General features: G+C 57.2%; 1 protein-coding gene across 4 annotated transcripts in view; it reads right to left on the bottom strand.

Moving 5' to 3' along the window:
• Positions 1–15,642, bottom strand: part of TBL1X (transducin beta like 1 X-linked) — an 81,986-nt gene extending 66,344 nt beyond the window's left edge. For all 4 annotated transcript variants that reach the window (XM_075538524.1, XM_075538526.1, XM_075538525.1 and 1 more), the window contains exon 1: positions 15,285–15,642. The gene's annotated coding sequence lies outside the window, so the exon portion shown is untranslated. The remainder of the gene's footprint in view (positions 1–15,284) is intronic.
• Between the last annotated feature and the right edge of the window lie 259 nt (positions 15,643–15,901).

Here is a 15,901-nt window from a genome sequence, read left to right as displayed (position 1 = left end):
CTGGAGTAACAGCCAGGCACATTAGCCATTTCTCTACGCAAGGCCTCCTCGCATCCCACCCTCTTGAGGATTCAGCGAAAATCCTGATGGAATGGCCAGTGAGGACAGCAGCGGGGTTTCTGTAACTCCATGTTGTGTGTCCAGCCACCCCCACTGTGCAGGGCATCTTCAGGCCAGGGAAGCCTCCTCCCACCCGACTCCCAGGCTGTCACGTTCCGGCTACCCTCTCTGAGGGAGCAGGGCCGCTGTCTTCTCTCTGTGCAGTGGGAGAGGGGTGGTCGTGTGGGGGGCGGGGGTGAGGGTGTTTGAACCACCCACCCTTATGTTTTCAGGTGAGCATTCAACCACGCATGACCAAGGACCCCAGAATGTTTGTCACTGGCATGATTTGTAACCACTAGGCCACCAGGACACCCCACTTGGTTTAGTTAATTTATTTACGGTGATGAATAAGCAGGGATACCTGGGGCAGGAACACTGCGGGGGTGGAGACACCGCAAGGGGCATGAACAGATGAGTCCCCTGACAGACAGACTCACAGGAAACGCTCTGTGCATGCAAATCCAGAGGTGGAACACAGAGGCGCATGGGGCCTTCCAGGGGCGGGGGGGCAAGGTTTTTGGCATGGGGGTTTCCGACCCGGGTGATGGACACGTTGTAGGGTTAGACTGCAGCCCTGGCGGCACCAGGGAAGAGCACACTTCAAACGTGTGGACCAAGTGTGTGGTCTGAGGGGTCTAGCGTCAACAAAGCTGTCATCTTATGAAACAGGAGGAGAATGCAGGGCATTGGCCAATAACTCATGGCCCGTCACTGCCACCCCACCCCACTGCCCCCGCCCGCACCCCCACTCCCCCATCTATCCAGTCTTCTCCATCAGCTCTGCATCCTTCCCTGCGCAGGCACTGGGCAGTGCACAGCTGCACTCTGTTGGTGCACCCGACTTGGAACTGCAGGGCAGGAAGTTCAAGTCCCCACAGAGCCACCTCCAAATAAAGGCCTGACAATGGGCTGCTGAGAACCGAGGCCCCAGAGGCCGTTGAGACGAGCCCCACCCCAGTACATACACGCATGCACACATGCACACGCATGCTTCAGGGACTTGGCAGGCACTGCAGGAACATTACCTCAGGGATGGCGGTTCCAGTTTAGTGTGAGCATCTTGCACATCGTGATATGACGTAATCGCCTTCCTCACCTCTCCTAAGATGTGAGTGCGGCAGGATGAGGGCCAAAAGGTTAGAGAGGCAGGGGACATCCACACAATTAGGCTACTAATCTAGAAGCATAAAAGGAACTAAACAAGCTGATGGAAATCAAAGGAGCGCTGGTGGCAAAGTGGTTATGGTTGGGCTTTGAGGCCAGCAGTTTGAGACCACCAGCCACGGTGGAGGAGAAAAACAAGGCTTTCTATTCCCCTAAAGAGTGACAGCCTCAGAAACCCAGCGGGGGTGGAGGGAGGGCTCCCCTGTCCTATAGGGCTGCCAGGAGTTGGAATGGACTCCATGAACGTGGACTTGGGAGCTGAAACACTTCCACAGGGACAATTGGTTTAGTTTTTACCTGTGATGGGAGGGGGTCTCTGTTATGCAAATACACCACAAGTGGGGTGTGTCTCATACCAATCTCTTCTGAGATATCAAAGGAGATTAAGCAGCAGAGCAAGTGGGACCAGTGTCACATCACATGAAGGTGAGCAAGCAACAAAGACTTTCTCCAGAGCCCAGGGCCACAGAATGTCTTCCTGCCCTGCCACTGGCCCGCCTAACCCAGGCCACCAGCCTCCTCAAACGCTGGGAAAAATGGTTCTCCGTTCCCCAAGGCCACCCTTCCTGGCATCTCTAAGCCAACAGCACAAGAAGCAGAAGCAGGACATCATCACAGCAGGTTAAGACCGAGCTCACACGGAGCGGCGAGGACTGTGAGGGGGACGCACGCCTGGGCAGTGTTGGGTCACCGTGCGTAGGAACCAACTCTGCCGTTGCTGCTGCACCTAACAACTTTAACGACAACGTGGCAGGATCTGCTGTTGCCACTCCCCCCACCCCCACCGAGTTCTATGGTAAATGAAACACCAGCACAAACCACCGAGACCACAGAGTCGCTTGCTCTGGGTCCATTTGCCGCGAGAGACCTCTTCTTCTGCGCCTTGGAAAGCAAGGGTGTTACTTTGAGGGCCAAACGCAGAAGTTGGACCCTAGATTAAGCCATGCACCTGAAGGGTGGTGCTGGAGAAGACCGTTCAAGGGACACAGATGCCTGCCAAAAGGAGAAACCAGTGAGTTGGAAGAAGTACGGCCAGAGTACTTGGCAGCAAGGATGGCAAGTCTTCGTCTTGTGGTCTCACGTACTTTGGACGTGTTGTCAGGGGAAACCAGTCCATGCAGAAGGACACTGTGCTTGGTAAGAGTGGACAGTGAGAGAAAACAAGGAAAGTGGATGGATGGACACAGTGGCTCCAGCGATCAGCTCGGGCAGAGGAACCATAGTGAGGACGGTGCAGGACTGGGCTGTGTGCCCTTCTGGTGTGCACAGGGTCAAGATAAACAGAAGCAAGTGGATGGCACCTAACACCACCACCACTAACCAGCCCCACATAGCAAACCCACAAACCCAAAGGCCACAGTGGCGAGACACGTGTACACACACACACACACACACACACACACACACACACTGCTGCCCAGCCTCCCTCCTCGCCATAAATCACTGTGTTCTAGGCGCCACAGGGTGAGGCTAACAGCAAACACCATCCCCCACCCCGGCCATGGGGCCGCCGGCCATGGGGCCAGCGGCATGAATGCAGAAACCCCATTGCCACCCACATGTGGGCCATCAGAAACCCACCCGGAGGGGGAGTGTGTTTGTCCACCACATACGAGAAATACACAAACACACAAGCAGAAATTGGAGCGGGCCAAGTGTTTAATCCTATATAAGCAGCAGTGACCAGAGCTGACCTCCAAGCAAACGCCTCCACAGAGGGACCGTCACCAGGGCTTCAGGACATGCACGGCACACCCCAGAGGACCTGGGTCAGAGAGGACCACGAAGAGGTCGGCCACCCTGGGACCCAGGGGCTCCGACTAGGAATCAGCTCACAAAGCCTGGAGCTTGACCCTCTTTTCTGAGAACATGGCGGGGATGGGTCGTACCCGTCGCCAGGCATTGCGGAGAAATATCAGTGGGCTGGAGGAGCTGCACAGGGTCCCAGGAACTTGGCCTCCCCTGTCTTAGAGCGTACCTCAGGCAGGACGGAGCAATGTGGTACGATTTGGTGAACTTCAAGCTTCTCGTCAGAAAACCGCAGATACAATGGAACAGCTGCAGAGAGTCGGGTGTGGCTGTCACTTTGGTGGGAAGGGAGGTGACTGTTTAATAACTCGTTCTCTCCGCCACAGAAATAACACCAAAGGCTTTCACCAGGGCTCCCAGTGTGGTCACATTCTCTCCCCAAGGTCAGTGGTCTTTGAACTGAGAGACACCACCTCCCAGAGGCTAGACCCACGGGCCTCAGCCCCGCCTGCTTCCTGCAGCACTACAGCCACTGCCCTTTCAAGACCCGAGGAATCGGACCTCAGCCTTCACCCTTCCCAGTGGTTGTGCACTGGACGGGACCTGCTAACCCCTCTGCCAGCAGTTCAAAGCCAGCACCCACTATAAGGGAGAAAGATGGGGCTTTCTGCTCCAGCAAAGAGTGAGTCTGGGAACCCCACAGGAGTAGTTCTCCCTTTCCTAGGGGGTCGCTGTGAAGGCACTGAATTTCGTTTGGTGAATTGGCACTTCTGCAGAGGAAACCCTAGTGGCACAGAGGATCAGGTGAGGGGCTGCTAAGGGGGCCCACTCCAGTCCCCCAGATGCTTCAAGCGGGAGAGCTGGGCAGTCAGCTCCCTGTCCAGCACAGGCTGGAAAACCTCGGGAGCCGTCCCACCCTGTCTGTTCTACAGGGCTGAGTTGGGAGTGGGTGACTCACCACAAGGTGGGGTGTGAATCTGAACCCCATCTACCCACCTACCCAGAGACACCTAGGAAGAAAGGCCCAGCTATGCACTTGCAAAATGTTAGCTGCTGAAACCCTGAGGAGCATCAGTGGGAGCCTCGCTGGGTCACAGCAGCAGTAACTCAGGCGGGCAGATGACGGAAGATAATTAGCAGGATTGTCACCACCACCATCACTCAGAGAGGACAACCCCACCACAGCAATTCTGGGACTCAGCGGTGGCTTACCCACCAAGCAGCATGACGGAAGGAAGATGACCCTGAAGTAACAATAAACAGACAAACGGGCCACCTAGGCCACCGCGGGGGCCCTGGGTGTGCTCCCACCCCCACCGCCCACCACTGCCAGCCCGGCTGGCAATCTCTGGAATTCCCAGCCTCCCCATCAAGCTGGCACTGAGGGGCTGAGGGCACATTTGAGCTGAAGTATAAGCAGTATAGCGAGAGCGGAAACCACAGCTTTGTCCAAGGTCTGCTTGTGTGCCGTGGCCCGGGTCAGGTCCCTCCTGTGCTGCTTGCCAACAGTAACAGTGCCCCCCACCCCCAGAGAGATGGCCAGCCTCTGTGCTGGTCGCAGGCAAGAGCACCTAACAAACATATGCATGCCTATGTACACACATTGAGGCAGGGTCTCACACACACACAACGGTGTGCATAAACTACCACGTGTGCATGTCCATATTCCGACAGGTACACACACTGATATGCATAAACTAACACCCATGCATGTGCATGCACACACCTCCAGACAGGCACACACACAGAGATATGTGTAAACACATAAGTGTGCGTGCGCACACCGCCTTCCCAGCCAGATGCTGGAGTCGCCCCCCTCCCACTCTGGGCTTTCATCTTCACTCCCTGCCCACTCCCACCCCCAAATGGTGAGGCAGTCAGGTCTGTAGAATTGCGGCCTTGCAAACAGCAGTGGGACACTTCAACTGTCCCGCAGGGTCTCGGGAGTCTTGGGTTCATCTCCAGAGCGGTGGGTGTTTGGACCCACTTTCTGGAGGCCCAGACCAGGGGTCTCCAAAGGCTGCTAAACCCTCAGCTTGGCTGTGAACCAACAGGTTGGCAGTGCAAGCCAACACCCACCGGTGCCTGGACAGTGAAGCCAGGTGACCTGAGCCCACAGTCAGCACTGGAAGCCCTGTGGAGCACAGGTCCTACTAGAGCACTCATGTGGCTGGGATGAACAGATTCCCAGCACCCACACTTTTTCCTGAACCACATCCCAGGGGCCATCCAGAGCTCCCCAGGCAAATGCCCCCTCCTCCATCTACCTACAGACGTGATGAGGCCCTCCCTCCACACTACTCAACTAGCACCCTGGGTCCAGAGAACTAGACATTTGTGTGTTTTCAGGGCAGAGAGATAGGGTGGGCATCGTACTTGTTCCTTCTAATACGCCGTCTCACCATGCACCTGCCCAGGAAGATGGGGGGAGGGCACTTTAGCAGACCACCTGGGAAATTAACACTTGACACTAACATTCCTTACTCCCCCTCCTTGTCAACCCCAATTTCGGGACAACTGGTATGAATAAGCAGCGGTTTACAAGATGCTGACCAAAAAGCCAACGGTTCAGCACTCTGCACACACACCCCACCCCGGCTGCCCATCCACAAGAGAAACCCAGAGCAATCTGCCTCCAGAGGATGTACAGCCTTGGGAACCCCATAAGGCCGTTCCACCATGTCCTTGGGGGTCCCTGAGTCAGAATCCAATCCGCCACCCTGCATGGAGTTCCCCATGGCAGCAGGATTAAACATCACCCCGCTACTCTTCAGAGAAAACCAGACTCCCTGCCATCACGTCGATGCCGACTCACAGCGACCCCAAAGGACAGGCCAGAACTGTCCCTACGGGTTTTTGCAAGATGGGTCACTCTTTGCGGAAGTGGAAAACCCCGCGATCTCTGGGGCATCTTGGCTGGTATTTCCAGTGCCAACCTTGCAGTAAGCGTACCCGATACGCCCTCACAACCGTGGCACCTGGGTGCTCAGACAAGCACCGAGGACTGACTGCCCAGTCAGTTGAGCCCTATGGCAACCTGGCTATCAGGGTGGCCACGCTGGCCCAAGGCTCCTCCGAGGGCAGGCTCTTTCCAAAGGAGAGCTCTATGTCTTTCTTCATAGGGGCCCCGGGGTGGGTCAGATCCTCCCACCTTTGGGTTTGACCATATTGGGGCCCCCAGATTTTAAGACACTAGGGGCCCATTGGGAGTACTGGTGGTACAGTGGTTACCCATTGGGCTGCACACCGGAAGATCAACAGTTCAAAAGCACCTGCCGCTCTGTGCAAGAAAGATGGGCCTCTAGGCCCGTCAAGAGGGACCATCTTGCAAACCCATAGGGGCAACTCTGTGCCCTGTCCTGCAGGGTCTCCATTAGTTGGCCTCAACTTGTTGGCAGTATCTATCTATCTATCTATCTATCTATCTATCTATCTATCTATCTATCTATCTATCATCTATCTATCTATCTGCATATCTACAAAGCTATCTGCTCCCGTAAAGAGTGACAGTCTCAGAAACCCACAGGGGCAGCTCTGTGCTGTCCTGCAGGGTCACGGTGTTGGGTGGCAGTGGGTTTGGAGTGCTGGGTTGGGGGGCCCCATTGGCTCATGGGAACAACAGAGTTTTAGATCAGTGGTTTGGTAAGGAGTGTCAGTGGACGCCAATGTCGGAAAGATAACTAGTGGGTGTAGCTGACCAAGTCAGCACCAATGCTGGGCGGTGACAGAAGCCCTGGTGCTGGCCGGCGAAGGGGTCAACAATGACCAAATCACCCCGAGGTTTCGAGGATCGAAAAGGCCTCCCTGGGCAGCCTGGACTGCCTCGATGCAACAGGAAGCAGCATCCAGCATGGATGCGGCCCAGACGCGTTCTCCTCTGAAGAGGCAGGTGGCTTTTGCTTCCCCTCATCCAACAGGGATGGAAAGAAGTGTAGGTTTTCTGGGCACTTGTAGAGTGGGGCCTCGAGGAGGGCTGGGCGGAAGCTGGGACGGCAGCAGGGTCTGCTTTCCCATTAGTCTCTGTGTCTTGCTGGGCTGGTGGCAGGAATCATCAGTCTCTCTCGCGCGCGCTCTCTCGTTTCTCTCTCTCTCTGTTTCTCTCTCTCTCTCTTGATTCTCTCTCTCTCTCTTGTTTCTCCCTCTCTCGTTTCTCTCTCTCTCGTTTCTCTCTCTCGTTTCTCTCTCTCTTGTTTCTCTCTCTCTCTCTTTTCTCTCTCTCTTTTCTCTCTCTCTCTCTCTCTCTCTCGTTTCTCTCTCTCTTGTTTCTCTCTCTCTCTCGTTTCTCTCTCTCTCTCTCGTTTCTCTCTCTCTCTCTCTCTCTCTCTCTCTCTCTCTCTCTCTCTCTCTCTGGCTGTGTTCTAGGGTTCAGACTCACGGGAAGGAAGCATTCCAGCACCACCCACCCACCGACACCCACCCCACCCCCGCTGAGAAAAATGTCAAGAATCCAAAGCCCACAGGGTCAACTCTGGTGGGGGGCGGACACTGTCCATTCTGATGAGGACGACAGCTTCCTGTCCAGAGTTCGAAGCAGACGGGAAATGCTTACCTCTCGTGTGAACTGCTCAGAATCCCAAGACCCCTCAAAATACCTTCGGGAACTTGGGTTCCTTAAATAAAACTTGCAACCCACTTGTAAACCTGAAGCCGACGGTTTATTCTGACTGTGAGGAAAGCGACTGGAAGCTTGGGTGAGGGGAGGCGACAGTTATTTACCACCATTGTCCCCGCAGTGAAACACTCTCACCGGTGTGGCTGTCACTGCTGCTGCTGTCATGTGCTGGTGAGCGGTTCCGGCTCACAGAGGGTCACTCTGTGCATGTGGTACAGGGTCACCCCACCCTGGTGGGCCCCCGTCATCCTTACAATCGTTATCTTTGCGCCCACTGTGGCCAACCACACCCCCAAAGTCCACCAAAGCCTTCCCCTCCACCCTCGTTTCTAAGGAGCGTCCCAGTTGACCTTCCTTCCAGACAGGCAGTTCCCTTTGCCATCCACGCCCACGCTCCTCTCCAGACTCTTCCCAAGCACCACCAGTCAGAGGCGTCACTGCTTCTCCTCTGGTCTCCCATGTTGACGGCCCCATTTTTGTAGGCCCAGTTTTATCAGGCCCATGTACCATTACGGTGGGGGTCAGGTGCACCCAAGTCCTGGAAGCGACCCCGACCTGCCCAGCACGGATGGTGCTGTCAGCTACCCCATGGAGAGACACACAGGCTCTGTGGATACAGGGTGGTGTCTGTGATGCCAAGCTGTCTTCCCACCCTCTGCAACATTGAACATCGCAAACAGCCCTTGCCAGGACTCTCTGGAAAGGCAGAGGAAACACTGTGACAAAGTGTTACATTGCAAACGTCCTTGTCCCAGAGAGTTTGGAGGCCAGGATGAACTGGTGCAGGAAAGCCAAGCTCGAGCAGGCACGGACTACCCCGCCAGGCTGCTCACCAGAGGCCTGGATGGTCAAATACCCCCTAAGACGCCTCAGAAGCAAGGCCAGGTGATCTGCTTCTCCTTAAAACATGTCACTACAAACCCAGCAGAGCCCTGTTCTCCTCTGACACCCATGGGTGACCAGGAGCACATGTCCACTCATTAACAGTGCTTCTGACCCGCACACATATGTCCAGTAAGAACTATAAGGGGGGGTGCGGAACATAGTGGATTTTGCCTTCTTTGGCTTGCTCATCCCAAGAAGACCTCAGCCAACATGGAAGGAAGGTGACACCTTCCTCCTCCAGGGTCCCTGCCTCTGAGCCTCTGGCAGCCTGCAGGGCAGCACTCTTTGTTAGTGCCAGTGCAGCGGCAGCCAGCACGGGCACCGGACCGAAGCCCACACTGAGCAGCTCCTTGGTCCCCACCCCTCCTCCCACTGCAGTGCCCCCACCTCTCTTCCGCCTGCAGTGCCTCCTGAACAGACCTGTGTCCAGAACCCTCCCTGGTAGAAAACCACTTACTGGCTGACCTGGGAGGGATGCAGCTCCAGGTAAACATGCACCTTCTCCGTCCCTCCCCATTTCCAGAGACCCTCCTGCTCTGCCCCTCAGTATCTGCCACCAAGGGACAAGATGGCAAAGGGAGCACCCCCCCCCCACCATGCTACCACAGAGAACTGTGTCCTATGTGCTCACCTCAACTCACTCCAGCCCAGCCTTCAAAAAAACCCCAAGCCCCTCTGAATGCTACAGCGTGCCACTGGGGGCCCATGAATACCAGAGAGAGAGACACAGAGAGAGAGCGACTGCCACGTGCACACACCAGGTTGGCCCTGCAGTAAATGCAACCAACCAGTCCCGTGTCCCCTGTCCCACTCACTGGCCAGCTGTGACCCAAGGAGGGCACTCCTAACTACCAGCCAGTGTCCCTTGAGCGGTCAAGCTCCCCTGTCCACACCAGACTGGGTGACTGTTCTTCATGCGCCTGCCTCTCCTCTGTTCTTGGGTGCTTTGGTTCTGTCTCTGTTCTGGCATTTCTGGTGTGAAACTCTAGACAGTATGACATTCTCCACTGCAACATCTCCCACAAAACCAATAGCACTGCTATGTTTTAATGAACCCCAGCCCTTGCTCAGCTCGTGCCTTGGTTTTGTGGGGTCTCGTTTGTAGGGGCTTCTGGTCGGACGGGACCCTGTGGAAACAACAGGAGGGGAGGGTACTCGGAGTAAGATGTGGGGAGGGCACTCGGGGCAAGACGTTGAGGAGGGAGCCGGGATCTCCAAACAGGACCTACTTCCTTCACACTAAAAATAGTGATGGAAAAAAGTTTATCTTTCCAGCTTAAAAATAGAGATGTGTTTCTAGAATGGTGATCTGGGTCTTGCTTTGGATTGAAAGGAGTTTTCAACATTCTTGGCAGTGGCAGGTTCACTCCTCCACTGCGACCCCAAGAATAGGGCAGAAGAGCCCATGGGGTCTCTCAGGCTGCCATCTCTATGGGAACAGACAGCCTCATCTTTCTCCTAAAGAGTGGCTGGTGGGTTCACCCTGCTGAACTAGTGATCTGTAAGCAACTCCGGGCATGAGGATACCACTGCAGTGAGGATATGGTCCCAGCTGCCTGAAGCCCAGTCTTCACCAGCACACATGGGCACACACACCCCCACCCCCCAGGTGGTGTTCTCCTTGGCGGGTCTCAGACATGTCTTGGTCAGCCCTGACCTGTGGTGACCCTGTGCAGAGACTGACCTGCTGCCCAGTCCCGCATCACCCCTGTGGCCAGCAGCAGATAGGGTCACAGTGATCCACAGGGTTTCCAAAAGAGGAACTGAAAAACCAAACTCACTGCTGTGGAGGAGTCGATGCTGACAGGCAGCGACCCTGCAGCACAGGGAAGAACCACTTTGTGAGTTTCCAAGAGTGGGACTGTGGGACTGTGTACCCCATCGTTCGGGTGGTTTTGAACTGTCAACCTGTGGACAGCAGCCACCAGGGCTTCTTTTCAAGAAACAGCCAGGTCTTTCTTCTCGGTCTACACGCTCCACGGAAGGCTGCTCACACCCCAGCGACACCCCTCTGACGGGTGAGAGAGGCCTGCAGTGGTCGGGATTTCATCAGGGCCTCCCACTCAGGAGTGGGACTCTCAAACGGGAAGCTGAGGCCCCCCTGGCAGGCACGGCCCGAGACACCCTCCATAAGCTGGCACCCCTGTTCGGGACCCTCTTTCTACATGGGAAGCCTGTTTCCAGGCCTTTCCTGCCTCAGGGAGCCCTGGCAGGGGGTAGGGGTGAGCTGGGACAAGGGGCAGAACTCGGAAGGACCTGGGAGACGAGGGGGATGGGTGTGACCCATAAGATGTCCAGCCATCACCACTAGGATCACACAGAGAGGCAGAACCAACTTGGGGCTGGGAGTGGGGCGCCCTGAACTTAGCCTCCGTCTGTAGGAGTATCTGCCTTCCAGCATGGAAAAGACCGGGAGCCCTGGTAGTTGGCGGTTCAAAACCACCAGCTACTCCACATGAGAAAGATGAGACTTTCTACTCCTGTAAAGAGTTGCCATCTTGGACACCCACGGGGGCAAGTCCCACCCTGTCCTAAGGATCACTACGAGCCAGAACTGACTTGATGGCAGTGAGTTTTGTTTTGTTCAACACAAAAGCAAGCCAGACCTTCATGCTTACGACCTCAATGTTTGGCACCCAGAGCAAGCCAGGTTTGGGAAACACCCATAACTGCTCGGTTCCCTACCCCAGAGCCCTGCCTCTAAGGGGCCAAATGGGCACTTCCCAGGCACAAGGTGTCATGCTCTCAGACGGGGAAAGATGGCAGTGAGCAGCTGTGACACCTGGTCCTCCCTGAGGAGAGGCCTTCCCTGGATCTGGGAGACTGCCCTTCCCTACTTCAAAGCACGTCTAAGAACCACCACTGCCAGGGACCCCAGCTAGCAACTAGCTAACAGAAGCTCACTTACCTGTAGGGGCTGCCTGCTGGCATGCAGACTGATACACACACCCCTGCCCCAAACAACCCAGAAAATGGTTCTTCAAACCTCCACCGCCCCTCCTCCTGAGCCGCTCCCCCCACCGCCTCCACCCCCCCTCAGTCAAAAGCAGGCCCTCTCTCCTCTTGCTGGCCTTCTGCTCCCTTCATGGCAGTGCCAGGGCCCAGCAGCCGGATTCCAGAGACCCCTTGCTCAGTGCCGTCCACTACGGAGGACAGATGAGGTTAAGTTGGACCCTGAGCTCACTTGGCGGAAACGCTCAACTTCCTTTTTGTTCACTGAAAGGTCAGTGGACACATGGGGAGCAGAGTCGAGGGGGTGCCTTGTGGGAGGGGGAATGCCCAGGGACCAAGCCCACACCACTGGGGTTGAGATGGCCTCCTGGGATTCCAAGGAGAGAGAGAGATAAAAGAGAGACAGATGGATAAGACTTTCTATCTCCGGCAGGGAAGGCCCACCTGGGTCAGCAGGAGAGCAAACTGCCCAAGCTGACTGCGCCACACCTCTTCAGAAGTCAGGCAATCTCCAATTCAAGTCCTAGGTCTGCACTACAAATAAGCAACCGCCTGAGCCCCACGGTGGGGGTGTAGTGGCAGGCGGAGGACACGCACTTGCCACACCGCTGGAGGTCAGGGTGTGCAAGGCCCACTCAACACCTTGCGCACACGCTACTGCTGTCACCATGGGTCCAAGGCAGCTGCAGAGGTACTGTACTGTGAGGCCAAACAGATGGAGCCGAGCAAGGAGGAAAGGCTGGCCATCCGTACCCAACCAGCAGCACAAACCCTCCGGATGTCCATTCCTACAGGGGGTGTTCTGAACCATGAAACAGAACTGACAAAAACAATTGTTAAAAACCCTCACCTGCTTCACGGACCAACCACGGGCCTGGCACATCCAGGCACAGGTCACCATCCGTGGGCTTCTCCCCTCCCCCTGAGGCAGGCCTGCTGCACCCCGGCGAATAGCAACAGTGCATCTCTGGGCCTCCAAGTCCTCTGGCCCTGGCCTCTGGGGCGGGACACCGCCCTGCTGGCACAGTGGTCACAACGTTCAGTTGGGAATCAAAAGTGCAGCAGTTCAATCCCCCTAGTCAGTCTGCTACTGTAAAGGTCAGCACAAACAAAAGGGGTGTAGGAAGCACCACAGGGTCTCTATGAGCTAGGACAAGTGAGTGGGACTGGTTTACAAAGCAGCACACCACAGCAAGCTACACCCACCACGAGTCACCCCAGATGGGGTTTCCCAGATTGTCTGTCTCTCCTGGAGCAAACAGCCTCATCTTTCTAGCCAGGAAGGGCTGGTGGGTTTGAACCAGTGATACAGGGTATGGACCCAGAAACTCACTGCTATCAAGTCAATGCCAGCTCCTGGCAACCGTAATAGGCAGAGTGGAATGGTCCTTGTCGGTCTTCAAGGCTGTAGTTGTTTATGGGAGCACCAGTAAGCCTCATCTGTCTCCCAAGAAGTGGCTGGTGGTTTCGAACTGCTAACTCAGAGATTGCAGCCCAATATGCAGCCACCTACCGCCAGGGTGTCAGGGTCTGTGAATCCCTTGGCATGTGGCCTTCAAGAATCGATTATTCTACTCGTACAATAACAAGTGAAGCTTACAGGCGCCTTTACATTTTTCTAAAACCTTACACACCACCCCTCCCTTCTGGTACCCAAACTCACTCACTCCTCTGTGAGCTCCAATTTTCTGGCCCCCTTAGCATCAGAGACACAGGGCAGGCCCCCCAGAAAGCCACAGCATCGTGGGAGCTGGCCCCTGAGCACTGGCCAGGCCGAGTTGCTCCACCCAGCCACACACATGGTTGGTACCACCTGGCTGCTAGCTGCAAGGTCATCGGTTTGAATCCACCCCGCAGGGAGAAAGGCCAGCCGCCAGCTTCCAATAAACATTACCACCCAGGAGGTGCCATGAAACCAGTCTACCACCACACAAAAGGCACTTGGTGAGTTGGTCACTGAGCCTATTTCTGCCCAACCAAACGGGAGTTTAAGAGCCTTTTACAGATAAGGAAACTAAAGATGGTACAGAGTTTTAACTCCACGTGCAGTATACTAGCAGCCACAGCTACAAAGGACACCTGAAGTTGCCTTTTGCAGGTTCCCACTCTGAGACACCCACACCCACACCCACACACAGCGCCCCTGTAGCTTCTTGGTGGCCACACCTTTCTTGTGAGGCACCTGTTTCTGGCATGTTCACCCTCGGTAGCACCTGACTCAGCCAGGAAGATGATGTGGGTGTCCTCAGGTTTTTGAAAGAGGTGCCCACCCTGGTCATCATTCCTGGACGCGTCAAGGCCAGGGCAGTAGAGAGAGGGCACGTGGTCACGCCTGCCCTTGGTGTCCCTGCCTGACTCCTGGGACCAGCTCAATGTGGTCTTCGGTCAGCTGCTCGGTCCCACAGAGAGCTAGGTCTGCTTGGAGAACACCTCCTGATCCAGGCGCTGGTGCACAGAATCAGCTTTAGAGCGATGATCCGTGGGGGTGGGGAGTTTGGAAACTTTCACGTGGTCAGTAAGATCAGTCACCTTCAACATCTCTCTTCACCGGAAGGGAGGAAGCTGGAGGAAGACAAAGCTTTCTAATCCCAATAAGAGTTACAGTCTTGGAAGCCCACGGGGGCGGTTGTCCCCCATCCAGTAGGGCCACCAAGGCACTCCATGGACTTCATGGCAGTCTAGTGGGTTTGGGCCCCTCCCCACACACGCCCCAGCCAAGCTGACTACTCTAGGCTCCCAGGGGGACCAGAAACACCAACCCCAGACCATGCCTGTCCCACAGGTGTGTGTGTGACAGAGACACTGAGAGAGCCAGCCTGCCTCAGATGCGATCCCGGAGGGGCCATAACAACGAGCGGGACATAGGAAGGGACTCACCTTTTACCCAACTGCACGTGTGACAGGAAGACTGAGTCTAAAACAAGCTCTCCCCCATCCCCACTCCTGCTGCCTCAACTGCAGTTCTTCTCAGCGCGACCACTTGGGGACTTTTCTGGAACAGACCCCACCGCTCTGGACCGCGAGCAGGGGAGGGCGCCCCCCTCCCCCTCGGAGTGAGGGTGAGGGCCTGCGATGCGGAGACCACGCCTCTGGAGTCAGGTCAGGCCACACGTGGCCGAGCTGAGAGCAGAGCCCTTTCCAAAGCACTTTGGGGGTGGGGAGAGTTCTTTCGGGGCTGGGGGAGGTGGTGGTGGTGGTGGTGGTGGACGTAGCTCAACCACCTCGCCAACTCGGACGGAAGCACCCAGGACAGAACTTTGTGAATCCGACGATTCTGGGGCATGTGTGGCCTGGCCGCCGACACACGTGAGGGCGGCTTGCAAGCCCCAACCTCAAAGTTGTCACCCACGCTGCATCCCTATCTGACTGAGCCCGGCCCCAGGACCCACGCGTGGGCAGGCAGCAGCAACAGGTCCGGGCCGAGTCTGCGTCCCCGCCAGGGAGCCAGGTGCCCACCAGCTCGGTCCCCTGGCGCAGGGGGAAGAAGGGGCCGACCAGGATGACAGTTTCTGCGCCTCCCAACATGAGCGCAGCGGGGGCCCCCTCCGCACCCCCAGGAGCCCAGCCTTCGCCCTGCGCGCCCTTCTCCAGACCTCCTCCCCTAGGCGTCTTTGCGCCCCGGGACCAGAAGACAAAGGGGCGGCGGGAGGGGCAGGCGCATCCCCAAACTTGAGGGCCGCCGCCCTCCCCAAAACAAAGGCTCCCTCTCCGAGGTGCGCAAGAACCTAGAGGTCGCCACTGCCAGCACAGCCTCCAGCCAGCTCCCGAGAAGCTGCCTGGCACTCAAGTTTGTGCCCCCGGCCTGGGAACCGACACTCACCTCCGCTGCCGCGCCGCTCTGTCCTGGCGGCCGTCCTCGCGCCAGCCCGCACGGCCGAGGAGGACCGAGCCGTCCGGCCGCGAGTCCCGGGAGCGCGGCGCAGGAAAGTTTGGGTGCGGAATGGCGGCCGGAGGCGCTGCTGCGGCGCGGGCGCGGGCGGGGGCTCAGGCCTCAGAGCTAGCGAGCGAGGGGGGCGGGGGGACGAAGGGCGGGCAGGCGGCGGGGACCTCCTGGGACCCGCGAGCGCCCACCGCCGCCAGTGCCCTACCGCCGGGGTGAGGGGTTGGGGGATGACCTACGCCCCAGCTGGCCCGCCCAGTCCTGATGGCACCACAGGGGGCCCGGCCCCTCCCCCACCGTAGGGCGGGCCACCACCCCCCATCCGCTCAGCCCCTCCCCCAGGGCCTCTGGGGAGGACCTGGACCTGACCAAGCTCCTCCCCCCACGGTCGCGTCCCTTCACAGCCCCACCCCCATGGTGCAGGGACAAGTCTTGGCCCATCCCCTCCCCCCACGGTGCTGGGGACCTGCGTCCCTGCTCGGCCCCTCCCCCACGGCCTCCCCCACGGCCTCCCCTGCTTGGCCTGGGTGGCGAACTCTGGCCTCTCCGGAGGCCAG

The sequence above is a fragment of the Tenrec ecaudatus genome, chromosome X, assembly GCF_050624435.1.
Source record: "Tenrec ecaudatus isolate mTenEca1 chromosome X, mTenEca1.hap1, whole genome shotgun sequence".
Taxonomy (NCBI): domain Eukaryota; kingdom Metazoa; phylum Chordata; class Mammalia; order Afrosoricida; family Tenrecidae; genus Tenrec; species Tenrec ecaudatus.
Note: the sequence above shows the minus strand (reverse complement) of the source record. Positions and strands in the feature narration are given on the sequence as shown.